Raw genomic sequence first — 26,920 nt, forward strand, 5'->3', positions numbered from 1 at the left:
ACATGATCTGGACTGATGTAAGTTTACCTGTGATGCAGTCTAACATGTTGAAACAGTGTTCAGTCTACATGTCCCTTGATGGGAATGTGGTTACCATCTATGCAGCCAATTACTTTGGGAAATCCTAAAAGTACAGTATTTTCCGCACTATAACGTGCACTGGACTATAAGGCGCATCCTCAATAATTTGTTTGTTTTATAATTTATTTTATATATAAGGCGCACCGGATTATAAGGCGCACACAATAAAAAATAAATAAAATTTATTTGATAAACTGCAGCAGCTGTAGTTGTGCAATCCGTCCACTAGATAGAGCCGCGCTGCTCAAGCAGTCATGATTGCATTCATGACTTCCTGACTACCTTTGAATGGCCCCTATTGTTATTTCAATAAGCCATTCTGAGCCTCATCAAAGGAAACCTGATCACTTGATCACTTTGCCATCTTAGAAAGAAGTCAACACGCATATTAAAAAACCTGACATTAAAAGCTGGTTAAATTCATTACGAGTGCAGTCAGTGCGAACAGAGTGGATTATTTCCTGATCTGAAGTTCGAAGCAGATATTTAAGCTCCGACGTTTGTCTTCTTTTATTAATTAGATATTGTTTCGATCGATCGGTAGTCCAGTTGGAGGTGATGTGCAGCTATTTGCTGCTGTGTGTCCTAAACAATTTTTGAACTAGTTTTTAATGTCAGGCTGCTAATTTACTGTCAAATATGACGCTGTTTTACTCATAAAACTTACTTTATCATCGGTGTCTCACTGCCGTGAATCTCACAGCACGTCGCTGCAGACAGAATACACAAGCTTAAATGCGCCCCTCCGCGGCCCCCCCAGAGCTATCAACTACATTTGTAAATCAATTGCAACACGCCCGTTGGCACCGTTGTCTAGCAGTGACTCTGCTCTTGAAATTTCAGAAAAGGCTGGAAGTTCAGCTTTGAGGGTTTTTCATTCACCTTTATGCCAGTTTCTCCGTGTGTTTCCACAGACTAATAGAATGGACCGTCACTAGATTCCAGATTCCACAATGGCATTTTTAAGACCAATTAAGTTTAAAGTGGGTTATTTCCGACGCCAAATAGTTAGGAAATACTGAGATCAGTCAGTCAGTCAAACTTTATTAATAGAATTGTTGAAAGTTCCTTATGTTTTGCTACGTAATCACCGGTGCTCCTACAGTCTGCTCTACCGTCTGAGAGCAGAGGCCTGTACCATAAAGCTGGATTAAGGCTTAGCGAGATAACTTCAGGCTTAACCCTGGCTTTTCGGTACCATAAAGGTGGCTGGCTTTCTATTGGGCTACGTTGTCGCGGTAACCTATGCTGAACACCTAACCTGCTCCGGAGCAGGATAAGTTCAGGATAAGAGTTCAGCAGGTATAACAGCCCCACCTACTGATCAATCAGTTCTCTTGGAAAATGGGCTGTCCGTTTTATGAGAACCCTTGGATCTTGGTGCACAGCTTGTGCGAAGAGCGCTCAGGCGCGAGAGAATATTTAGAGATCGCTGTAAATCCATTGGAATTGCCTGAACAATCACTGTATGAAAGGTACATGTTTTGGGGAGAGGGGTTACATTACATCCATCAGCTGCTGGAGCCTTACATCAGTGATGTAACGCACCGCAACCACGCGCTGACGGTCCCGCAGACAGTGTGCATTGCACTGAGGTTTTTTGCCACAGTTAACATATTTCTTAGTGATGTTCGTAATTATTATGATGTCCTTAAATCCCTCGTCGGATGGGTTACAAGCAAGCCACAGATAAAATGCCATTAATCAATTATTTGTTTAAGTAAATCATGGATTGATTGATTCATTCATAGGTACTTTTATGTATTCTGTTGGCGACGCCGAAAACCTCGGGAACAACACGGTATGTAGAGATATTCATAAAGTCACGGGGGCTACAATCACATGCCATAACGAAAAATGTCGTACACACATACATTTATGGAACACACAAATGTTACTGTAGTCAGATATACAAGTGCAGTCATAGTGGGGAAGTAATATTATAATGGAACTAACTTCCGCATTGACACAGTCGGCTATTTTTTGCCAGCAATCCTTGCGCCGTTTGGCAGCTGCAACTGTGTTGCCATTTGCCTGGATTATTGATTTGTATTGCTCGTATTTATTAATTATTATTGTTTGCTCCTCCGTTGTGAAATATGCGGCTCGGGCCAGTTTGTTGCATGTTTGCGATTGGTCGTATGCAGCAACCTCCGCCCTTTTTATGTGAGCGCACACAGATCTAGATCTTTCCAGGAAAAACCTCCACCTCTCTAGCTTCTCCTCCACCTGTTCCCTGCTGTCACTACTGATCACAATGTCATCTGCAAACATCATTGTCCATGGAGATTCCTGTCTAACCTCGTCTGTCAATTCAAGCCTGAATTGAATTAGTGAGTTGATAGCCGGCTTTATGGTACCGAAAATCCGGAGGGCGGATGTCTCGGTAAGTGAAGCTAGATAAGTAAGAGGAAGCCCGGCTAGGTTAATCAGCTTTATGGTACAGGCCTCAGCTCAGTCAGAGCCGGGACTTCAGTGACGCCCCTTGACTACCGTTGTTAGGAGGCATAGGCCCGAGTGTCTTGTGAGGGTGCTCCTCTGGTGGCTGAGTGCGGAATGACTGGCGGCCAAACTGCCATCTTTTTTTCAGCGATCATGTTTTTAACCAATATTAATATGAATATTAATCCATATGTAAGACGCACCGTATTATAAGGTGCACTACAGGTTTAGGAGAAAATTTTAGGCTTTTAGGTGCGCCTTATAGTGCGGAAAATACTATAATTAAAGTTACTAATCAAATTCTGAGATTGCAGGACAGTGTTATTAAGTGAATATAATTTCAAATTAATTTATCAGATTTCTACATCATTACCTGCAATCCTGTGGAACTCCCCTTTGATGATTCTGACGGGTTTATCTCCTGGGAAATAGAAAAACTGGGGTAGAAGTTTTAAGGCGCACTGAGACGCACTGAGCATCTCCCACAGTGTATAGAAAAACTACCGCTTGCAAATAAAAAATTTAAAAAACTGACCGGAGCACATCTGCTGCTGCAGATGTGAGGATGGATCAGGTTATGGATGTGTGTGCGTGCGTGCGTGCGTGCGTGCGTGTGTGCATGCGTGCGTGTGAGCGTGCGTGCGTGCGACTGTGTGTGTGTGTGTGATGGATCAGGACATGAACCAGTACTGATGATAAAGAGAACTGTTTGGATATTACGGGACATCTGAATGCAATACAAAAATATTTGATTCTGTGTGAATTAATGCTGAATCTTCACAAACGGGATCCTCGTCTAACGGACATGCCAACTTTTGCCTCTCAAATACATAATTTTTTTTAAAAATTATTTATAAAACCTTTCATCAGGAAAAATCTCCGTCCAACAGAACCAGGAAATGAAGCCGCACAAGCGGCTGTGAAAGGGGGCGGAGTCGAAGGAAACCCTGGGTTTGTGAAATAGAACCTGCGTCCGACCAGGTTAGCTTCAGAGAGTCTATTACTGTGGTAACAAACCCAGAGGTTCAGTTTACCTCACTTTGTGAAACAGGTCAGGGTTACTGCTCTAACTCTGGGTCAAGTTACCTCCCTATGTGAAAAACCCTGGTTTTCCTTGATTTCAGGGTTAACTTACCCAGGTTTTCCACTAAACCTGCTTTGTGAAACGGCCCACTGCGTGTCCAGGAGACCAGGTGGAAAGGTAGCAAGGTTAGAAGTTTTGGAGCAGGGTTCAAATTGTTCTATCATGGTGTACATAGGAAGAGAAATGGAGTAGGAGTTATCTTTAAGGAGGAGTTTGTTTAGAGTGTCCTGGAGGTAAAAAGAGTATCAGATAGAGTGATGAGTCTGAAGCTAGAAATCGAAGGTGTGATGTTCGATGTTGTTAGTGGGTATGCTCCACAGGTAGAATGTGAGCTGGAGGAGAAGGAGAAATTCTGGTTGGACTGGTATGAAGTGATGCAGAGCATATCTAGAAGTGTGAGAGTTGTCACTGGTGCAGACTTCAATAGACATGTTGGAGCAAGAAACAAAGGTGATGAGGAGGTGATGGGCAGGTTTGGTATTCAGGAGAGGAATGCAGAAGGACAGATGGTAGTTGACTTTGCAAAAAGGATGGAAATGGCTATCGTGAATACTTTCTTCCAGAAGAGGCAGGAACATAGGGTGACCTATAAGAGTGGTTGTAGGAGCACACAGGTAGACTAATTCTTGTGCAGACAGTGTAATCTGAAGGAGATCAGTAATTGGTAGGCGAGAGCGTAGCAAAACAGAATGTGATGGTGGTGTGTAGGATGTAGGATGGTGGTGAGGAAGGTGAAGAGGGCAAAGGCAGAGCAGAGGACGAAATAGTGGGAGCTGAAAAAGGAAGTATGTTGCATGGCCTTTAGGAAGGAGTTAAGACAGGCTCTGGGTGGTCAGGAGGTGCTTCTAGATGACTGGACAACTACAGCTAATGTCATTAGGGAGACAGGTAGGAGAGTACTTGGTGTGTCATCTGGAAGGAAAGTAGATAAGGAGACTTGGTGGTGGAATGAGGAGGTACAGGAGTGTATACAGAGAAAGAGGTTAGCTAAGAAGAAGTTGGACACTGAGAGGACTGAGGAGAGTAGAAAGGAGCACAGGGAGATGCAGCATATGGTGAAAGTAGAGGTAGCAAAGGCCAAACAAGGGGCTTATATTGACTTGTATGCTAGGTTGGACAGTAAGGAGGGAGAGACTGATCTATACAGGTTGGCAAGACAGAGAGACAGAGATGGGAAGGACGTGCAGCAGGTTAGGGTGATTAAGGATAGGGATAGGGAAGTGTATTGACAGGTGCAAGTAGTATGATGGGAAGATGGAAAGAGTACTTTGAAGAGTCGATGAACAAGCAAAATGAGAGAGAACAAAGACTAGGAGAGGTAACTGTTGTGGACCAGGAAGTAGAAAAGATTAGTCAGGATGAAGTGAGGAGGGCGTTGAAGAGGATGAAGAGTGGAAAGGCAGTCGGTGCTGATGATATACCTGTAGAGGTTTGGAAGTGTCTAGGAGAGGTGGCAGTAGAGTTTCTGACTGGGTTGTTTAACAGGATCTTAAATAGTGAGAAGATGCCTGAGGAATGGAGAAGTGTGCTGGTGACCATTTTAAGAACAAGGGAGATGTGCAGAGTTGTGGCAACTACAGAGGAATAAAGCTGATCAGCATTACAATGAAGTTATGGGAAAGCGTAGTTGAAGCTAGACTGAGGGCAGAAGTGAACATTTGTGAGTAGTAGTATTGTTTCATGCCAAAAGAGAGTACTACAGATGCAGTATTTGCTTTGAGGATGTTGATAGAGAGGTACATTGAGCTGCATTGTGTTTTTGTAGATCTGGAGAAAGCTTACGACAGGATACCCAGAGAGGAACTGTGGTATTGTATGAGGAGTGGCAGAGAAGAATGTTAGACCGGTGCAGGACATGTATGAGGACTGTAAGACAGTGGTGAGGTGTACTGTGGGTGTGACAGAGGAGTTCAAGATGGAGGTGGGTTGAATCAGGGATCAGCTCTGAGCCCTTTCTTGTTTGCTATGGTGATGGACAGGCTGACAGACGAGGTTAGACAGGAATCTCCATGGACTATGATGTTTGCAGATGACATTGTGATCTGTAGTGACAGCAGGGAACAGGTGGAGGAGAAGCTAGAGAGGTGGAGGTTTTTCCTGGAAAGGAGAGGAATGAAGGTTAGCTGCAGTAAGACAGAGTACATGTGTGTGAATGAGAGGGACCCAGGTGAAAAAATGAGTTTACAGGGAGAAGAGATCAATAAGGTAGAGGATTTTAAGTACCTAGGGTCAACAGTCCAGAGCAATGGAGAGTGTGAGAAAGAGGTGAAGAAGCGTGTACAGGCAAGATGGAACGGATGGAGAAAAGTGTCAGGTGTGATGTGTGATAGAAGAGTTTCAGCTAAAATGAAAGGAAAGGTGTACAAAACTGTGATGAGACCAGCGATGTTGTTTGGTCTAGAGACAGTGTCACTGAAGAAAAGACAGGAGGCAGAGCTAGAGGTAGCAGAGATGAAGATGCTGAGGTTCTCTCTGGGAGTGACCAGGAAGGATAGGATCAGGAATGAGTACATCAGAGGGACAGCGCATGTTAGAGGTTTTGGAGATAAAGTCAGACAGGCCAGACTGAGATGGTTTGGACATGTCCAGAGGAGAGATAGTGAACTTATTTGTAGAAGGATGCTGAGTTTTGAACTACCAGGCAGGAGGCCTAGAGGAAGACCAAAGAGGACGTTTATGGATGTAATGAAACAGGACATGAAGGTAGTTGGTGTGAGAGAAGAGGATGCAGAGGATAGGGTTAGATGGAGGCAACTGATTTGCTGTGGTGACACCTGAAGGGAAAAGAAGAAAGGAAAAGAAGGTATAATGTATAGTGTTTTTTTTGTCAACAACTCTGTGTGTAACGTCTTTCTTGAGTTGAGCGGTCCTGAAACGACTGGGAAAAGGCACAAAGTGAGGCATCCAGTTTTCACGCCTCATGGTTTGGATGATCGCAGGGATTCGGATGAGAATTCTTCGTCCTTGGCCGCAGAAGTGACAGCAAACTACAATCTATAGTCAGCACGTCAAGTGTAGCCATTCATTTGTATTTTCCGCTCGCCTTGCCTTACTATAAAAATGGAAGATTACATATTTCAAATCAAAAATTTTCGCTGCACACTGGCGTCATGGCGGAGTTTGCCCCGCCTCAAGCCCTAAGACAGCTGCTCCAGCTCCCCGTGACCTGCTACGGCAGTTTGGAAGATGAATGGATGATCTCAAATGTTTTTCAATACTCTATGTTCAGAAAGAGCTGCGCATGGACTTCATTTGTAAGTAAACATATATAAGCAAACATGTAGGAAACAAAATAATTTTTTAAAAAATAAAATGTATTTATTTGTGTGTTACAGTTTGTAATTGTAAGTACAGTAAGTCTGCTCTGAGACTTTAAAATTAACCCACTCACTGTTGCTAATTAAATGGTGAATAAGCTACACCGTGGGTTCGTATTTTTGTAAATCTAATTATGAAGAAATCAGTGCCTCACCAGCCACGAACCTCACCACACATCACTGATTTGAACCCCTATTGTTACACATGAACTTCTTGATGGATTTCCATCAAATGTCCTGGAAGACTGTGGCATACGATGTAAAATAGAACCACTGGTTTCTCGAGTTGATCTGGAGTTGATCTATGAGTATTAAAGGGGTATGGACTTGAAAAAGTCTTTTTTGAATACTGGTAACTTGTTTGTTGTCCTACAACCAACAGTTTTTGTGCTTTCTTGTGTCTTGTGTCATTAATACTTTATTTAAACCACAGTCAGTTGGTTTGTTTCCTGTAGAGACTACTGAAATGAGACATGTCAGTGTCTGTGTCGATAGTAGACACTTGGTGTATGCAGTACGGCATGGTGGTGGTAGGATGGTAAATGTTTTACACACAGAATGTTTTTCTCTCTCTGATTCCTACTTTAAACCAATAATACAGGGGTGATTTGTGCTCAACCAGCAAAAAAAACAACAAAAGAAAACATCGGAACTACATCTCTCTGCTGAACATATATTTATAAAGTCATGAAATCTTCTCTTCCTATTTGTCATTCTTCCATCTTGTCTTATTCCGCAACACTTTCTTTTAAATCCTCTCACAGTGTTGGTGAGTCGAGAGTTGCTGAGAATGCAGGAGGATTTTTAGCACGCTTCCACTTTTTTCTGGGTTCTGTCAGCCACCTGGGAGGAAACTCTTGAATCATTCAAGGGGCCCAGCAGTTGAGGGGAGCCCTGATACCTGCCAGAGATTATAGATATTTAATGCATCACTACTTCTAGCTGGCAGCAGCCTAGCATACATTCACAACTTATTTCTGCCCAGTGGTATTGCAGTCCCTCAAAGTAGCTGAGACTTCAGGTCTTCTTGTTGTTGCTGCGGGAGAGAAGATCAAACTTCTCTAAAAATTGCATATTTTCGGTCTGTTTCTGAACCCTCCTAACTCTTTAATGTCTTCCCTTGTTTTGTTGTGTTGCTTCATGGAAACATGAAAGAAGGGATGAAACATCGTGGAACCAGATATTTTGTTTTGCAGAATTCTGTATTTTATCAGTTACAAAAGGTCCAATGTACATTCATTCATCCGCTGCGTCGGGTCGCAGGGAACTGGAATCTATCCCGGCTGACTGAGGGCATGAAGCGGGGTAAACTCCAGGCACGACGCCAGCCACACAAAGACACAGACAAGCACGCACACACACACTTACTCCTACGGGCAATTTGGAATAGCCAATTAACCTGAAGCACATGTTTTTGGAGGTGGGAGGAAGTAGGACAACCTGGAGAGAACCCACGCAGACATGGAGAGAACATGCAAACAGAGCGAGACACGAAACCGGAATCGCCTTGCTGTGTGGCAACAGCTTTACCCACTGTGCCACCGTACCGCACAGGTCTAATGTAATGAGGGTATGCATTGTTTATGCATTATTCAACAGATAACCAAACCTGGGACACCTTGAAACAAAAGGACCTGGATCTACAGCACCTCAGGTAATACAGGAATGAAACATTGGACTCTTCCTCCTGGACTGGCAACAGAAGTGGTTGGTATTCAGGAGAATTCCCAAATGAACACACACCTACAGCGGAAGATGAAAAAAGACTTACATTCTTATTCCAATGAGGATTCCATGGAGGAAAAATCTCACGGAGGCAGAAAGGTTCTGCTGCTTGGTGGCTGAGGACGGCTGGGCAAGGTAATGGAGTGAGCCGTTTTAGAAAACTGATCAGCATTTGCAGTCATCAGGAGATAACCTATTGAGAAAACACACAAGGGTGTTCACTTATTTGTGAACCCAGATGTTGAGACAGCACAGCATTATTTCACGTATCAGAGTCATCCACTTTGACAATGAACGATGCGTATAGGGTCATGTAGCAGCAGGTGATAGAAGAGTTTCAGCTAAAATGAAAGGAAAGGTATACAAAACTGGTGAGACCAGCGATGTTGTTTGGTCTAGAAACAGTGTCAATTAGGAAAAGACAGGAGACAGAACTGGAGGTAGCAGAGATGAAGATGCTGAGGTTCTCTCTGGGAGTGACCAGGAAGGATAGGATCAGGAATGAGTACATCAGAGGGACAGCGCATGTTAGTGGTTTTGGAGATAAAGTCAGAGAGGCCAGACTGAGATGGTTTGGACATGTCCAGAGGAGAGATAGTGAATATATTGGTAGAAGGATGCTGAGTTTTGAACTGCCAGGCAGGAGGCCTAGAGGACGACCAAAGAGGAGGTTTATGGATGTAGTGAAAGAGGACATGAAGGTTGGCTACCCCTGAGGGAAAAGCCGAAAGGAAAAGAAAGCAGTAGCAACACAACAAGAGCTGAAATGCTTTTTTAGAAGGAGAAAGATTCACTGGTGATGGGTAGCAGACACTCCACCACAGCTCACAAGTTTTTGGATATATTCGTTTAACAATGTAACCTTCAGTTTTCATCCTAAACCGAGGATGGAAACTGAAGAAGGATGGAACTCTTTGTGGGGGGGATTTGATAAAATGTTTTCCTGCCAGTTCTTGGTGTTCAGAAATGTTCAAAGTATTTCAGGATGTTTGGAAGGACGTCACTGACAGTCTAAGTTCTCAGAGGATCAGTCACAAGGATAATGAGCATTAGAAAAATGAAAATTGTGTCAGCAGCATCGGAGCCAGCAATACCAACAAACCAAACAAGCTGATCAGGAAGGCTAGCTCTGTGATTGTAGACTGGATATTGTGGAGGCTGTGGTGGAAAGGAGGACTCTGGACAAACTGTTATCCATCATGGATAACACCGCCCACCCTCGCCACCACACACTGGACGGACAGCGGAGTTCCTTCTTCAACAGACTGCTACTATAGTTCCGCTGTCAATGGGACATATACAGTACAGGAAGTCATTTCTGCCATAAGCCATTGTTCTGTACAACAGCTCTAACATATCAGATTCCACCACAGTCTAATGTTTATATATGGCTTATCATTAAGTCCTGTTTATTCAGAGTTCCACACTTATTAATAACTTTTTACTTGCCATGTTAGGGTATTATTAATATTGTTGTTGTTAATATTTTTAATATTATTATTATTATTCCCTTTCTCATTATGTATTAATTTTTCTTCAATGTATATTTTTCATGTTTCTGTTTGTTCTGTGTGTCTGGATGCTGCTGTAACATTTACATTTCCCAGTTTGGGATAAATAAAGTATATTTTATCTTACCTTATATGTCCGCCAGAAAAGAGAGAGATGGAGATCACTGGAGATTTCCAAATGTAATTCTTCAGATATTCCAAAGCTGTTGGTTTTATCTGATTTTGCTGTTCTAGTTTCATTTATTTGTTGTTGTTGCCCCTGATTTTAATCTTTATGCTTGTTCGCAACATATTTACAAGTTATAACTAGAATTGTGAATATAAAGGCTGCTCTTGCAAAGCGTATTTCAGCTTTTCAATAGATATCTGTTTCATATGTGAAGAATTAAATATTAGATGACTTTTAAGGGTATTATAGTTTCTTCTGATGATAGTGTTCTGATGAACATTTATTACCAGTGTTGTGGCTTAGTCTGGAAGCCTTTTTGGAAACACTGGTTTTTATATCAATGGTGCTGGTGGATGTCTGTGCTCTTTGGATGTTTTCTAGTTTTATCTGCTCCTTTTCTAAGAAGATATGGACCTCAGATGCTCTACACTATATCCATGGTCATGCACTGTAAACTGTAAAAGGCTTTTTTTTTCTTCTTCAGATTACATCCAGATATGAGGCTTCTGTCTGAAACTGATGTGTGTAATTTTGACATCCAGCGGCTTCCCGTATCTAATGAGTAACAATGATCCTCGTGGTCCTGGGTAGTTCAGGTCTGGGTGGCCTCGCCACTCTCTCTCTCTCTCTCTCTCTCTCTCTCTCTCTCTCTCTCTCTCTCTCTCTCTCTCTCTCTCTCTCTCTCTCTCTCTCTCTCTCTCTCTCTCTCTCTCTCTGTGTGTGTGTGTGTGTGTGTGTGTGTGTGTGTGTGTGTGTGTGTGTGTGTGTGTGTGTGTGTGTGTGTGTGCGCGTGTGTGTGTGTGTGTGTGTGTTTCGAGTCAGTCCCAATCTCTCTTGAGGGAAACAGCATGTTGTACCCCACATGTCTCTGAGGAGAAGCTATGCTGCAGGAAGAACCAGGCTTAGTCTCTCTGTCTGTAAGGAACACAGTGTCAGCTCCAGTTGCTCGCTAGTACTCTGCAAACCTGAAAGAACCTCTGTGTTTGTACCATCATACACTCCACCTGCCAGATGTGAAGGAGCCAAATGTTTGTGTTTCAAATTGAAATTCCAGGTGTCTAGCAACTGTGAAGTCAGCAGCACAACATCACCACTAATGGCCGGGTGTCGAGGTCACAGAGCAGCTGGAACAATCTGAATGAAACCTGTAAATATCAAACCCTATCAGGATTATTAATTAAATCTTCCAGGATGAATTACATTGTCCACTTGTAATGTACATTTTCAGATGTCATGATATCTGCTAAAAAGTAAATAAAGAAAGAATATTTTCATTTTGATTGAACACTGTGTCATTGAGAGAGAGAAGTGGCCTCCCTCTCCAGCTGTCATCAAGGGCAGTTTGTGTTGTAATATCTAAGAATCACTAGATGGCACACTCTCCCTAGAAAAAGATCCTGCTGCTGCAAGATAGTTGCTTTGTTCCATGAACATTGTTTTTCCATGCTGGGTTAATTTTTTATTTTACTGTGTCCAAATCTATGAACACATGAAGCGCTGATTAAATTCATTTGGGGAAATATTTTTCGCATATTTTATCAAAAATGAAAAAAAAAAATCCTTCTCTTAAAACATGGGAAACAAAAGATTTCTTTCAGTAGGCTCTGTAGTACAGCTCGTGCACAGATTCAGCTTCTGATTGTTTCATTCATTTTAGTACAAGTTAACATGTAAAGTTGGACATATATGAAAAAACTCTCGGAGCTTCAATTGAGGCATTGGAGAGGTTGCTTCAAAAGCAATGGTATTTCATGACTGTCAGTGGTCAGGAAAAAATTAAGGTCATTTCAATTCTGGGACAATTCACCATCAAAAGAAAAAGTCCTGTATTTAAAGTGTTTTATGCTGAAGACAAGAAACACTTTCACATGCATTCAACATTCTTTGCAAGCATTCAAAAAAAAAATTAAATGACTTGTTATTAAAACAGTTTCTTGTTGTTGTTTTTTTCATTAAATAACTAAATGCCTCCTAAAGTGTACCACACACTGACACAAAGCTGATATTTAATGGAAATAAACTTGTCTTCTCAGTTTCTGTTGCCATCCAGATAAGGGACGTTTGTTTTGAATTAGAGTCCTATTGTAGTTGTTTGCGTGTATTGCCTCCGTTTACATGTAAATTCTATCTCAACAGTTAAACTGCCTCTGTGTTGTAAAACCGGTACAAACATGTCACACTGGTTTGAGCCATTTTGAATAAATATGAAAATTACATTGCAAACAGATCAAACAATATGCTTTAATAAGCCCGCCTTCACATCTTCAATTGGTTTGTACAGTCTTATTTATTTAAGATAGCATTCACATTGTTTATGTTTCATTTGATTTTTTTACACAGCTATTATTCAACGTTCAGAGTCTGTATGAATGTTGTGTTTAATGAAGAAAAAGACGCCCTGTGTTCAAAGTTCTGCAAAAGTAAAAGTTTGTTGTACAGAAGCTTCTCATAAGTTCCAGCTTCTACAGTTGTTTAGCACAACGCTGAAAAACGTTTTGCTGAGAAACTCCAGAAATGTTCAGTGAATGTGGGAACTATTAGAAAAAGATTCAAAGTTTAATTTAACTTCTACAATTATAAAATAGTAAACTAATTTACAGATTCTGTACAATCCATGCTCATCTGCATGCCAGCACCAATCCTTCATAGCATTACAGCAGTTGATAGGTGAAGGGTATTACTTTGATTATGTCCTCATAATGGGCGCGGCAGTGGCTCAGCGGTGGAGCATGCGCCCTTGGATCGGCGGATTGATTCCCACTCCCGCCCAGCCACCCGGAGTGTAAGCTGACAACGGGAGGTGTCGGCTCACCTCCTGGCCACTGCCTTGAGGCGCCATCCCCCTTAAAAGCTGCTCAATTGGGGCGCACCCCGAAAGTCGCTGCCCGTCACTCTGCCTCCCCATGTTCTGTTTGATGTTGTGTGTACTAATTGCATGTTTACAGGCCCCTTGTGGGCTCTGCCCCTGTTTCAGGGGCCTGTACATACACACTGTAAATAACACAAAAATGTACATCTGAGTGGAAAAGCAATTTCCCCATCTGGGGATCAATAAAGTATACTTTCTTTCTTTATAATAATGTTACATTGGCAACCGTCAGTGGATGGGACACCTGAGACAGTAAATTGAGATTTTGTCCTCAAGGCTGATGTATTGGAAGCAGGGATTTTAATCAAACATGAAGACATGAAGATCCAGATGGCCTGGCATGTCCTAAAGCTGCAGATCTTGGGTGTTCCTGATCTACATCAGATAGTTTCTACTAATGGTGGTCTTTAAAAGGCCAAAAGGGGAACCAGCTACAGAGTCTTGGGTGCCCCAGACTCATTTATGTGTGTTGGGAGCAAAGTCTATCCAGTGTGGTCTGATCCCACAGAGACGCTACTGTAGCACATACTGGGGGAAAAAGTCATGCTGGTTGTGATGGAAAGGCATCAGAACATTTTGCATCACAGCTTTCTGTGTGTGGGGCTGCACACCAGCCAGGGTGCACATGTTGATTCCTGTACACTGCTGACGGCAACTATAATTGGAGCACGAGCATCAGAATTAAACTGTGGAGTAATGAGGTTTTAGAAACAGACAGACACACACACACACACACACACACACACACACACACACACACACACACACACACACACACACACACACACACACACACACACACACACACATGCAGTTGAGTTAAAATCCAGATTCTATCCAAAATTTTATCGAATATCTGTGGTCCATAAGTACAAAACACAAAATGGTGCATGAAATATTTAAATAAAGCAGAATATTGTAATTTAACAATGATTTTTTTTGCCTGTACACAAAAAATGGACATTATATATAGTGTTTGGTCCTATTGACTTAAAAAAGTTTTTTTTTTTTAAATATTATGTTTATTATAAAAATGTAGTCTATGAGCTTACCAAAAAAAGTATGTAATGCGCTACTTTAGTAAATGTCAGTATCTAGTTTCCACTGCAGGACATGTTAAATGTGATTGGACTTTGATCAGATTAATCTGTGTACAATCTGATTTGCATAAAGTGTCAGAAGTTCTATAATTATATTTAAAAAATGGTAAAAATCCTGTTTCTCAGATTCCACCTGTCCATCAGAATTCGCCATCCTTACTGCTGCTGATATGCTTCTCAGCCTTCCTGTCTCTGCATGCTAGCACACAGCTAAATGTAAGTACACAAGCCAACATGACACCACATCTGCTTCTGACATTTGACTGTCTCTTTGAAGTTCTATAATCCAGACACAACGTCCCCTGCTAACCACTGGGATACATACACTCCCTCTGTAGCTATAGAAACAAAACTGTGGACTGTGGTAGGTGGTAGGTGGCTGGCTGACTGTGGTTAGCGGGTGGCTGGTTGGTTGGCACGATTTCTGGCTGGCTAATCACCACAGCCCTAGTGTGATGTCTGTTGCCATCACGGTCTCAAATTCAGCCAAAACGAGCGGACTCTAGCATATTTCCAAGCCCATTGACTGCTTCCGCCCAGCCAGCCTCACCAACTGAGCCAAACCTACACAAACAGCTTGCCAGCCAATCCCAACCTAACTCAGACAAACTCAGTCTCAATTCAAACCCATCCAAGTGTAACTGTGTGCAGCCAGGCCCACCACACTCCACCCAGCCCTTTCCCCAGCATTTGATATTTAATACTCCACAGATCATTTAGCCAGCACTCTCCTCAAGCATAACATAAAACTGCAAACAGTGGAAGAAATCATTTTAATTGTAGGTGTCAGGATCCCCCTGTGGGTAGAAGGAGAGGTTGCCCAGCTAAAGGTCAAAGACGTGATCATGTTGATATCTCATTTGTCTCATTTGTCTGTCAGTCTAATGTCAAAGTGTTATCCCAAGATAATAAACCTCAAACCACTTGATCTTAGTTACTTTGGATGGGCTTGTTTGCTTTATGCCAAAACTACAATTATATTGAAGAATAATAAAAGACAATCAATTGAATACAAATACTGTAGATGGAAAATGATATGGAGGCTCTCTCTTTGACTGAAGTGGAAAACTATGGAGCCAAACTTTCCCCGAGTTGCAGTTTTTCACTTTTTACTTCAGGTGGTAACACAGAAACTAGTTTTGTCTCCATCATGAATCTGGCCAAAGTGTCAGACCCAATAAAAAACATTTTCATTTAAACATAGACTAAAGAAGACTAAATCTGAGTCATAGTCATCTTAATCCCTCTGTACTCAAACTATAATTTGTCTGAGACACACAGGTACACACAAGTGATGACATCCAACAGAACTTTGCGTGGAAGTAAAGCCCAAGACACTAGACTATACATGTCTGTTCGAATATATACATTATGTTCAAACACTGAAGACATGAGGATGAGGAGAAAAGGGGCGAGAGACAGCTGCTGAATCTGACATCTGTTTTCTTGTCAGGAACTTGTGCAGAGCAGATGATGGACAGAATGCCTGAGAGAAGCACCTAATGAGAAGAAAATAAAGAAGAGGAAGGGAGAGAGTGAAGCAGTGAACTAGAAGAGATAAATGTAGGAGATTCCTCAGAATCATGTGTGTTAAAAACCTCCCTGTTGACAACTTCGGAGTTCCTCAACCACATAGAAGCAACTTGTTAGTCTTTTCCTTAGCCGGCCCCTGTGCTGTCAACGTTTTCATACTTCCCTGTATCAGCTGTCAACAGACGGTTGAATTGAATGAATGACCTCTGGTGTCATTCTGGGGGTCAAAGAGACTCTTGGCATTGTTGTCACTGATGACTTACAATCAGGTTAAAAGTAAATGACACACAAGCAAAGTTTATGGATGATTTACCGGTATATTCTTTGACTCGTTTTGCGAATTAATGGTAAAGTGTAGAAGAACTAGAACAAGAAAAGTCAAAATACAAATTAGTCACATTGACATAAAATCCAAAAGAAGAAGAAATAAAGTTCCTGATTCCTGATTCGCTGTTTTACTTCTCAGTGACATTGCTTTGAAGCAGGGTTCTGGCTAATGCACCTCCTTCCTGTTCCTGCCTCAGATTCTGGTCAATGCTCCCATCAGTTTCTAAAGAAGACTTAGCAGAAAGAGAGGACATGATATCTTGCCAATTATCAGCGTTCTGAAGGTCACCTGTCTCCAAGAGCTGACAATTAAAACTTTGCTGCAGTAATCAGGTATCAAATTCTTCTTTCAGGTCCTCCTAAACATGTCTGTGAGGACTTCATTCAAAATTTGGCTTTGTGGTTTGTTAAGAAGTTAATAAGACCAAAACATAGTTGAAAAGTCAAATAAGCAAAAGAGAAAAAAGTTTGAATTAAACTTATTTGACAATGTACAGTGTATGAAGTAATGTTGAAGGCACAGTAAGTAAGGACCGTTGAATTGTGGTTTTCACCAATATTCATAGTGTGGATATTACAGATAACACAAGATCAATGAGAAAACTTCAGTTCATCATCATGTCTCACTCATTATGGATCAGTCTTGATCTGTGGTGTAAGAAGTCTAGAGTTCTAAGTTGGCCAGCCGGCACTTATGATCATAAGGAATCAAGAGAGTAGTGAAATAACAATAAAATAAATACACCAATAAATGCGCACAATCAATAATGTTCTCTCAGCTTGTCCCTTTTGCTTTATCTACTTCAACAGTGTTGCTTTTGTTCGATCATATCATTTCTACTCATTCTGACTCTCCATAGGAACAACCTGTTTGTCTTGACTGAGGTGTCCAATGGAACATTAAATGTTTTATTTGAAAATGTGCCCACAACCTGAGGCAGAAAAGTAAGTTAACAGAGACAGAAGAAGATATGAGAAGAAACTGCTAATGTGATACTCCCCATCTGAGAGCAGGTTTTGCTGAAACAGCTGACGCAAAGCATATGGTGCTCTTGCATAGTAGTGTGCACATAGACACAGACACACACAGACACACACACAGACACACACAGACCACACAGACACAGACACAGACACACACACACACACACACACACACACACACACACACACACACACACACACACACACACACACACACACACACACACACACACACGCACACTTAATTTATATTGAACAAGCCCATATAACTCACCTGGTTGACCTCAAGATGTTAAACATGTTCCATATTTCAGGAATAGCTGAAAGGAATTTTGGGATGATGTCAGCGTTCTAGTTCTCATGTAGAACAGCAGGCAGCAAATTGAAGGAACATGACTGAAGAACATTTAGTCTCAATACACAAGTTAATAGTTTTCCTCATTCACACAGGTACTATCTGTCCATATTGACAGAGCTGACTGAGTAATCTGGGTGTCTGGGAAGTGCATTATGGGAGTAAACAGTGCATGGTGCCAATAGGAAGAGGGACTTCCTTTAGAGATAGATAGAGGAGACTGTTAACACATGCACAGTGAGCTCTATATAGACTGACACCGTTCCAAACATACCTCACTTTCACATTGACAGCTGGCTGCCTGGCTTTTTATTCTCCCTCCTCTCTTTCTCTCCCTCATTCTTTCTGCTTCCTCCTTCTTGTTTTCCATCACCCTTGTCTCTCTCCTTCACCATCCTGCCAGCTCACACTTCTCTCCTTCCCTCGGCGAGTCCTCCTGTCTGTGCACTCTGTCTCTCAGGTTTCCCTTACTCATGTTCATCTCTTTCTCCACTCTCCATTTCCATGTTGGCACGGTGCCATGGGGAGGTCAAATATAACTCACATTCCTCTCTGCAGCCCCTCTTCCTCTTCAAGGACTGAATGTGGCCTCTATTAATCTCTTTCTCCACAGTGAAGCCTTCTTAGTGTCACTTAGTCGTCTGTCTGACTTGCGCCTAAGTAAATGCTCACTTTTTTAAAATTCCAAACACATGGACATGACAGCAAATGTTTGAGAATCACCAGTGCATTTTAGTACATTGAGCAGTAATCTGTGGTGGTCCACAAAGTTTTAAGCAAAAGTTCCTGATTTCAAGTCCACTCTGTCTTAACTACACTCACATTATTTGGCCAAATTTTTACAATTTAATTAACTTAAAACAAAATACATCCTAATTTGTATTTTCATGTTATTTTTGTGAAGACCCTGAATATCTGATGCCTTAAAAAATTCACTTTTCTGTCAGCAAACAATTTGCTTTTTTACAGGAGCGTATGATCAGGAGTGAGGCTTTCATCTACTGCGTCCTCCTGTTCTCTGTGATCATAAATGTAGCTAACAGTCCACACCTCAGCTCTGTGGTCTGCTGTGTCAGCTGGAATGAGTGATCAGAGACCCCATCAGGTCACGCTTAATGGAATCTCTACTTGTAAATAAACATTCCTTAACAAATGCATTTTTCCATCTTATTTAAGGGAATCTTGTGACTTACTAACAGGGTGGCTGAGTAGCCTGTACTTGTAATTGTTAATAATGTGTTGTCTTCTTTCTAAAACAAGGTGTAAATGATGAAATCAATCAAAGCAGAGGGTTCAAACAGCTTCTAAATGTTGACAAGAGTCAAGAGTCAAGAGACACTGTAGACATGGAGCAGACAGGTACAGCAAAATATATCATGTTAAAGTTACAAATGAATGAGAAGCTGTAGACATTCACAAAAGATTTTTTTGAGATTTCTCCTAAATTCATGTCCTCTCACAGTAAACAACCTACAATGGCCACAGCAGCAAAGAAAAGAGGAACAACGTTGAACGTCATTGCAGCCTCTATTAAGGTTATTTATGCCAACTTTTTGTAGATTTTCTGAACCAACACTGATATTTTTCTGTAATTTAAAGTGTAACCAAATACCTCCAGGACCTAGTACAGCTTTCTCAGTTGATTTTGCAGATAGGAGCATATGGGATGTTGAGAAAATGATGCCCTGATCACCTGGATGAAGTCTGACTTATCAGATCTGAAATACATTTGGATCACTCTTTTACACTGAGGAGTTCTCCGCTGATCTGATCACTGAACACAGGTGTCAGTCCTGATCTGTACAGGATCACAATTACAGTCAGAAACTGTGACGCTGTCCTTTCTTAATCTTAATGTCTTCTTCCACAATGAACCAGGAGGATGTTAAATTTAGATTAAACACCAGATCAGTGTGGATTTAGTACAAAACCTGGCAGAAAAAAACATTTATTCACATGGGTGTTTTCACACAAATTACAAGTAAATGTGTGGTTTTTCAGTAATTTTGCTTTTATTGGCACGGGGACTGACATAACCATCAATTAGCTTTCTGTGAAAAAGCTATTAATCAGAGTACTTTTCCAGATAGAAAAACTTCAAATCAATTCATTCAGCTCAGGAATTAGTTGTCAATGCCAGGGACTCATGTCAACGTGTTGTTTTTATATTCAGAGCCACTTCTGACTGCTTAGTGGTACATTCAGTCTATTAGTTCAAGCCATTCCATTCAATTCAGCACAATTTACCCCATTAAATGCATGAAGAGTTAATTTCTCAGCAATGTATAATTGAAAAGTAAATTATGAAGTTTTAGTCTGATTTGCAGCTTTCAGAGTCTTTACAGTTGTAACAAATGTGGTGTTATTTCAGTCATGTCTGAGTGGAAAGCGTGGCCCTCTGTGACCAGTCAGAGTAGCTCATAATCGAAATCACAGGTTCATTCAGTGACAAGGACTATGAATCACCAAAGTGAGTTCATTTAGAAAATTTTCTGTCAAAAACTGATGTGTACGCCCATTGAATGCCTGTACGTATTTTCATGTTGAATCAGTTCCAGTGAAACCCCATCTTCTACTCTGACAATAGCTCTGTCAACGCTGTTATTCAGTCTTGACCTCCACCAACAATAGTGTGTTTTTGGTTTTCTGTGAGATGGAATACTCAAGAAGTTAAGAAGGCGTTTTGAATAAATTTGTGTATGAATGGATTCTGAACTGAGGGAAACTCAATAAACATTTGAAGTCACTAACAGTATTAGTTTTAATCTGCTATAATTATCAAACTAATAATGATAGCAATGTGACTCCAGTTTCTAGAGGATGTTTTCTTGGACAAGAAGTCGTGTGATGAGGGTCACATGATCCTAGGACTGTTACCATTAAATCCAATGATGACGTGGGAAAATTGGGATGCCTTAGTGAAGATTTGTCTGTAGTTTGAAGAGAGTTAAACATTATATACATGCTATTTGCTATTTTGCTCGCTTCACTGTATTCAAGTTTAATCACACACTCAGTACTTTTCCATCACCCTGTCTCAGTAAATTTCCACACACTTGAACTCATCTACTCTGACACACACACACACACACACACACACACACACACACACACACACACACACACACACACACACACACACACACACACTTACAATAACGATTCCATTTATAGGACATAGGTGGCGGTCTCACAGGATGAACCGGAACCGGAAATCAAATTCCAACGCCCACGGAGAAGGGGGGCGGCCAAACACTTGTCACGATCTAATTGAACCAGAAGACATCATATCATCTCATGCAAATTCCTTATCTGAATTGTATGATAAACACTGTGCAGTGGAAAATACTGCTTTTCTTCAGCTGCACTGTTACAAGACCTGTTTACTGCTTTGAGAAAAGCCCGGGTATCTGTGTTAGACTTGTTATCAGGAATAACTTTTTAAACTTATGACGATCGGCTAAGTCTCCTACTTTACCTCAATAACAACAGTCCACGGAATAACGATGTTTTAAGACTACTCTGCTACAAGTTTAAGTATAAATTTAGGGAGAATGATATCATGGTGCTGGTATTAGTAGATAGAATGCCGGTCGACACCATGATATGATGATGCCATGATGATACCTTTATCCATGCTGCCATCATGGTGGTTAAAACTGTGTTCATCTCTATCGTGTTTGCAAGCTGTATGGCTCTTGATATTAAAGTAGAACAACCTTGATCTAAAGCAGCTATGAGGACGTCCAAGAAAGATCAAGATGTTGAACTGAAACCTGGTGAAAAGCAATGCGAGAGGTGACATCAAGACAGTCAGTATGAGTTCTGTTGATGAGCTGCAACAATATCAGGATGTGCTAGCAGGCTCTTAAAACATGTTTTACTTCAATTTAGTACTAAATTTTATCAATTTAGAGCTTGAAGTTGGCTGCCCCTCTCAAAATAACGAAGAGATCCCCTCCGACCACCAACAACCTGGCCACACGTTAATGGACGGAGCTTTCCTCATTGCATTTTCGTTCCTTTTAGAAACTCTCATAAAACCTGTTGTTCCCTCCCCTCAACCGTCCCCCGTTTAGCTCCCTCTCTTTCTTCCACACTTTTCTCACCTCCTCCCTCATTTCTTCCATGGCCTCATCCTACTCTATTTCCTCCATTTCTATCCTCTCTCTCCTCCTCAGCACAGGAGCACATTAATCCCATTACACATGCGTGAAAACCAGCTGGAGGAGAGCAGGAGACAGACAGAAAACAGAGGGGAGGTGGGGCAGAGGGGAGGTGAGGCAGAGGGGTGGCGAGGCATAGGGGAGGTGAAGCAGAGGGGACATGGGGCAGAGAGTAGGTGAGGCAGAGGGGTGTTGGGGAACAGAGTGTACTTTATATGTCAGAGCAGGATCAGCTACATCCTCCTAATCCCATAATGCAAAAAGGTTCATATGTAATGAAGAGTAATCTGTAACTGAGCTGTGGAGATTTTTCACCTGTTAGTAGAGAATTGAATGAATCAGACCATTAAAATAAGCCCTCAGTCATTCTTATCAGCTTTTTAACTACTTTGATTTTAGGTATGAAAACATCTGTCCAGTCTTAAAATTTTTTTATAAATTTTATACACTACTATGATCACCGATGGGAAATTAGTTAGTTGCACACTCTTTCACTCTGTTAGTTCTTAGGCATGCATATATATGTGTATAGGCCCGTAACACACAAACACACACACTTAAGGGGCCTGTGGGCATGCAGTGTGGGGGAGGTAAAGTGGCAGGCAGCTCCTGCATGGTGTGCCCTAATGAGCAACTTGTAAAGGGGACGGCGCCTTGCTCAAGTGCACCTCGGCAGTGCTCCGGAGGTGCGTTGACACCTCCCACTCTCAGCTCACACTTTTGGTGTTTTTCTTTTTTGGGGGGCAGGAGTGGGATTCAAACCGCCGATCTTAGGAACCACTTAAACCCATTCTACACTTAAACCATAACAAGTGCTTAACCTCAGACAATTATAACAAGAGGAAATTCGGAAAAAAATAAATCAAAAATCATATCAAGCATTTACTTTGTTTGATTTATGGGATCTGAAGCAGGGTAGTCTTAAAACTTCTTTATTCCGTGGGTTTGTGTTATTGAGGTAAAGTAGACTTAGCCGGTCGTCATAAGTTTAAAATGTTTATTCCTGACAACAAGTCAGATATCTGGGCTCCCCCCAGTGCAGTAAACAGGCGTTGCAACATCGCAACTGAGAAGAGCACTATCTTTCACCTGGTGTTTTTTATACAATTAAGATAAGGAATTTGCATGAGATGATATGATGTCTTGTGGTCCAATTAGATCATGACAAGTATTCAAATTGGATCTCTTCAGGTCAAATATAAATTAATAAAAACGGGAATTTTAATGCTTATGATTTTGTTATGTTTTCTTCTTTGGTAGTGAAACACAACCCATTTCAAATAGAACTAGTGGCAGGTCAACAATAAGGAGGAAAACATTACAGTTTGGAGCAGATCCAGAACCAGAGGCAGATCAAAAAAACATTCCCACATGGAGTCTTTGAATTTTTTTTTAATTTAATTTTTAATTTTATATACTGTTTTGATCCCCGAAGGGAAATTAAGAATGCACACTCTAGCTACTGATTCAAACGCATGCATATATATATTAGTGTGTACAGGCCCCTGTAGCACACACACACATACACAAGGGGGCCTGTAGGCATGCAGGGGAGGTAGAGTGGCAGGCAGCTCCATCTTGGTGCGCCTTAAATGAGCAATTTGTAAAGGGGACGGCACCTTGCTCAAGGGCGCCTCGGCAGTGCTCCAGAGGTGAGCTGACACCTCCCACTGTCAGCTCACCTCCGGGTATTTTTTTTGGGCGGGAGCGGGAATCGAACCGCCGATCTTGAAATCATAGGACGACCCGCTCTACCGCCTGCTTTACCACTGAGCCACTGCCGCCACTGCCGCCACCTAAAGATTATAAAATACCTTCATTAACTGTACCTGAAAGTATTATTTTAGTAATGTTTCCATAGTTGCATGTAGAAACTCTGACCCCAACCCCTCCCATCTTTTAGCTGCTGGTTCTGGTTCTGATGGCTCAGAGCTGGCTGCTGGGATGTAGAGGAGGCGGCAAAGTAGACGGTGCAGACAGGCCCGATGTGGCTCCTGAGGAGTTCAAGCGCAAAGAAAATAAACAAGCCTTTTGATCACAAACTTTGAGGCAGAGAGTGAATGGGCCCTTTCTCTGTCTTTCCCTCCCCTTCCATCCATCCTAGGTAGTTTCTCCCAGGTTCTCCTATTCTGACCTCAGTTTTTTAATTCCCTTCCCTTCCTCTGAAACCTCCATATATGCATCTGGCATCTGTTTGCAACTTTCATCATTTCCACCCAAATACATCCTTCTGCTTCGACTTAGAGACAAGAGCAGCAGAGACAGAGCCAGAGACTGGCCTGAGGACAGACAGACAGACAGGCAGGCAGACAGACAGATAGACAGACAGGCAGAGAGGTAGACAGACAGGCAAACACACACACACACACACACACACACACACACAAACACACACACACACACACACACATACTGTAGACAACCGGACAGACAGACAGACAGACAGACAGACAGACAGACAGACAGACAGACAGACAGACAGACAGACGCTCAGACAGACAGACAGGCCTTCCTGTTGCACCGTCGTGGTGGTGGTGCAGAACAGACGAAAACAACATGGAAAAAGTCATCTTCACTCCACGTTCAGCACCAAACATTAACAGAGAAACTTTCCTCTACAGACGCTCCAACATTTTCTCTCCATCCTGACACATTAACACGTGAACTGCCTGCTTCTGACTCCACCACTGAATGACTGTTTTCTTATGCACACAGATGGAGCTGGCGTGAAAGGCCATCCTCTCCCATTTCAGTTTTGTTTCTGCGAGTGAGTGCTGCTCAGTCAGGGTGTGTCTGTTACCATTTGCCCCCTCAGGCCTACTTTCCATTTTAAAAGCACGGCAGATTTCCTCGGATAAAAACACAAAGACACGAAGTCACATTTGTGGCATTGGTGAAAACACCTTAACTTCTCACTACAAAGTAATGAGAATTCATTTTAAGTTCAAATTAAATGTTGTATTTACACCGTAAAACTAGTTCAACAGTTCAACACAGTCACCACCAAAACTTTGTTGTGTTAATATATCCTCAATCATTCATACCTCAAACCTTGTATTTCTTCATCCATGGAGATTGATTACTAGTCTTTACTGATGTGGATCATTATCATCTCTGTAATGAACTGATAGAGACTCCCGATTGCCCCACCAATTTGCACGTAGCAGCAGGCAGATCTCCTGCAGAGCTTTTGTTGCTGCTGATTTCACATGCAGCCAGTGTCTGCGGCCCCCAGCCAGCTCATCACCGTTGCAGATACCCTCCAACCCCCTGTTCCATCAACATGTTAGCTCGACAACACAGCCCTGCTCAGAAATGCTCTGCTGCTTATTTATTATTTATTTAGCACAATATTTCCTCCATATTTATCAAACTTAGATGAGACCTCGATGTGAAAAATGAAAGCTAGTATTAAGGGTGACATCTTAAATGTCTGTATTTAAAAATCATCTTGATTTGCCAGACAATTAAAAATCTAAAGGAAATTATTTTAGAAAATAAAAAAATTTATTAGAAAAAGATATTTTTTCCTCAGTTTGCTTGCTTTTTGCTCAAATGTGTGACTAGTAAGTGAAATAGTAATAATGTGGTCTAAATATAACCTAGATGGACCTTGATAACACCAAATACAGAATCAGGTTTAATCGAACAAATGAAAGGCTTCAGTGCTGGAGCACACTGTCACATGGATAGCTCTGATTATTAGTCCCTGAAGAACGTCTCTTCCGATATTTAGTGACAAGTCAGATCTAAAACAGCAAGTGTTGAAAACAAGTGACTAAAGGTCAGCAATCACCAGCACACCGATGTGTTTTTAATCATCTTCACTTTGACTGTGAGGAAAACATCTCAAAACTGTAATTATTTCAACAAAATTTTGCAGAAAGTTTGTCCTTGGAAAGAAGAAGCATTTTTGTTCCCACTTTATTTTCTTTTTAAAATTTGTCAGATTTTTGACAGTCGTGACAATAATCATGCAGTTTGTCAGCATTAGGTTACAGGAACATTTCTTCTAACAAATCAGTAAAATTGCTTGATTTGTACATGCATTAATTGCTATATGAAAATAAAGCTTTATTATATCAAAATTCTTTTCTATCTTTTTATAAATTCACATTATTAATAGGTAATAAAAGTTAGAAAATTGGGCTTGCAAGTGTTGCAGGTCAGGTTTTTTTGCGAATACCAGGGACAATGCAGTCTTGGAGGAGATATGTGCTCTTCTAGTCTTCATGCTATTATCACTTATTTGCTTCCTCTGAAATCTTTGGTGTCTTGCATTTCGCACAACAGTTGCAGAGCAGACTGTATGGAGTGAAAATGATGGCTTTACTCTAAATGTGTTTCAGGTACCAAAGTAAAGGAGACATTACAGTTAGTCCAAAACTGTAAACATCCTTCTTAAAACACAAATTCGTCTTTGATGCCTTCATGCTGAGAAGATCAGACACAACAGGACCATCGACACCTCCCTCCCTCAGCATGTGTCCAAAGGTGCAGCAAAAGGTCAGCAGAGAGAGGAAAAGTGACAAAGTTGGTGCGGTTATTCATCAGGTCTTTGAAACAGCACACACACACAACGGTTCATCAGAGCAGGAACAGCAAAAATGTTTCCACTAACATTCTCTAACTAATATTCAGTGAGTCCATTCAAGTGTCCTATGACAGTGTAACAGGAAGAAAAACGTTTACTCTCATGTGACGTGTCATGATGTCTTCAAAATTAGCTCATACTGGCTTGTGGTCAGTGTCTGCTGTAAGAGTAGTTATCGGGACTGTTGGTCACACACACACAAAAAAATGCTTTAGATGTCACATCCGACCTTTCACCCTTTCTACACTTTTTTTTGACCACATCATAAAACAATCAAAAAGTACACTGATATTTTAGAACAGTTGAGGCGTATTTTGAACCAATATAACACATTTTAATGCAGAAGGCCACACCAGGGTGATGGCTGGCAGTCCGTGAGCTTCCTTTCTTTATACAGTTGTCATTAACTGTCCTTATTTGTGACTTGTCAGTCCATCTCGGCGGTTTAGCCGATGGGAGAGAACATCAGTGAGAGAACTCACACCCGTGGTTGGTTGGCAGTAAGCAAGAGGAAAACAGAAGTGTAGACAGCAGGCAACATGCACACCCACAGTCCCACAACGTGAACATTTCATCATCATCATCATCATCATCATCATCATCATCATCATTACCATTATTATTATCATCATTGTTATTATCGTTATTGTCATTATTATCCAT

At 41.4% G+C, this 26,920-nt stretch overlaps 1 long non-coding RNA gene across 2 annotated transcripts in view; it reads right to left on the reverse strand.

Moving 5' to 3' along the window:
- The window catches only part of LOC137607819 (uncharacterized), a 47,234-nt gene extending 29,352 nt beyond the window's left edge, over window positions 1–17,882 (reverse strand). The window contains exons 1-2 of one of the 2 annotated variants that reach the window (XR_011038041.1): window positions 17,772–17,882; window positions 8,696–8,842 (exon numbers count right to left, since the gene is read on the reverse strand). This is a non-coding gene — a long non-coding RNA (uncharacterized lncRNA). Of the gene's footprint in view, window positions 1–8,695; window positions 8,843–17,416; window positions 17,585–17,771 lie in introns of those variants that run through there. The other variant, XR_011038040.1, reaches the window with a different exon arrangement.
- Window positions 17,883–26,920: the final 9,038 nt, after the last annotated feature.

Source organism: Antennarius striatus, chromosome 14 (assembly GCF_040054535.1).
Source record: "Antennarius striatus isolate MH-2024 chromosome 14, ASM4005453v1, whole genome shotgun sequence".
Classification (NCBI taxonomy): Eukaryota; Metazoa; Chordata; class Actinopteri; order Lophiiformes; family Antennariidae; genus Antennarius; species Antennarius striatus.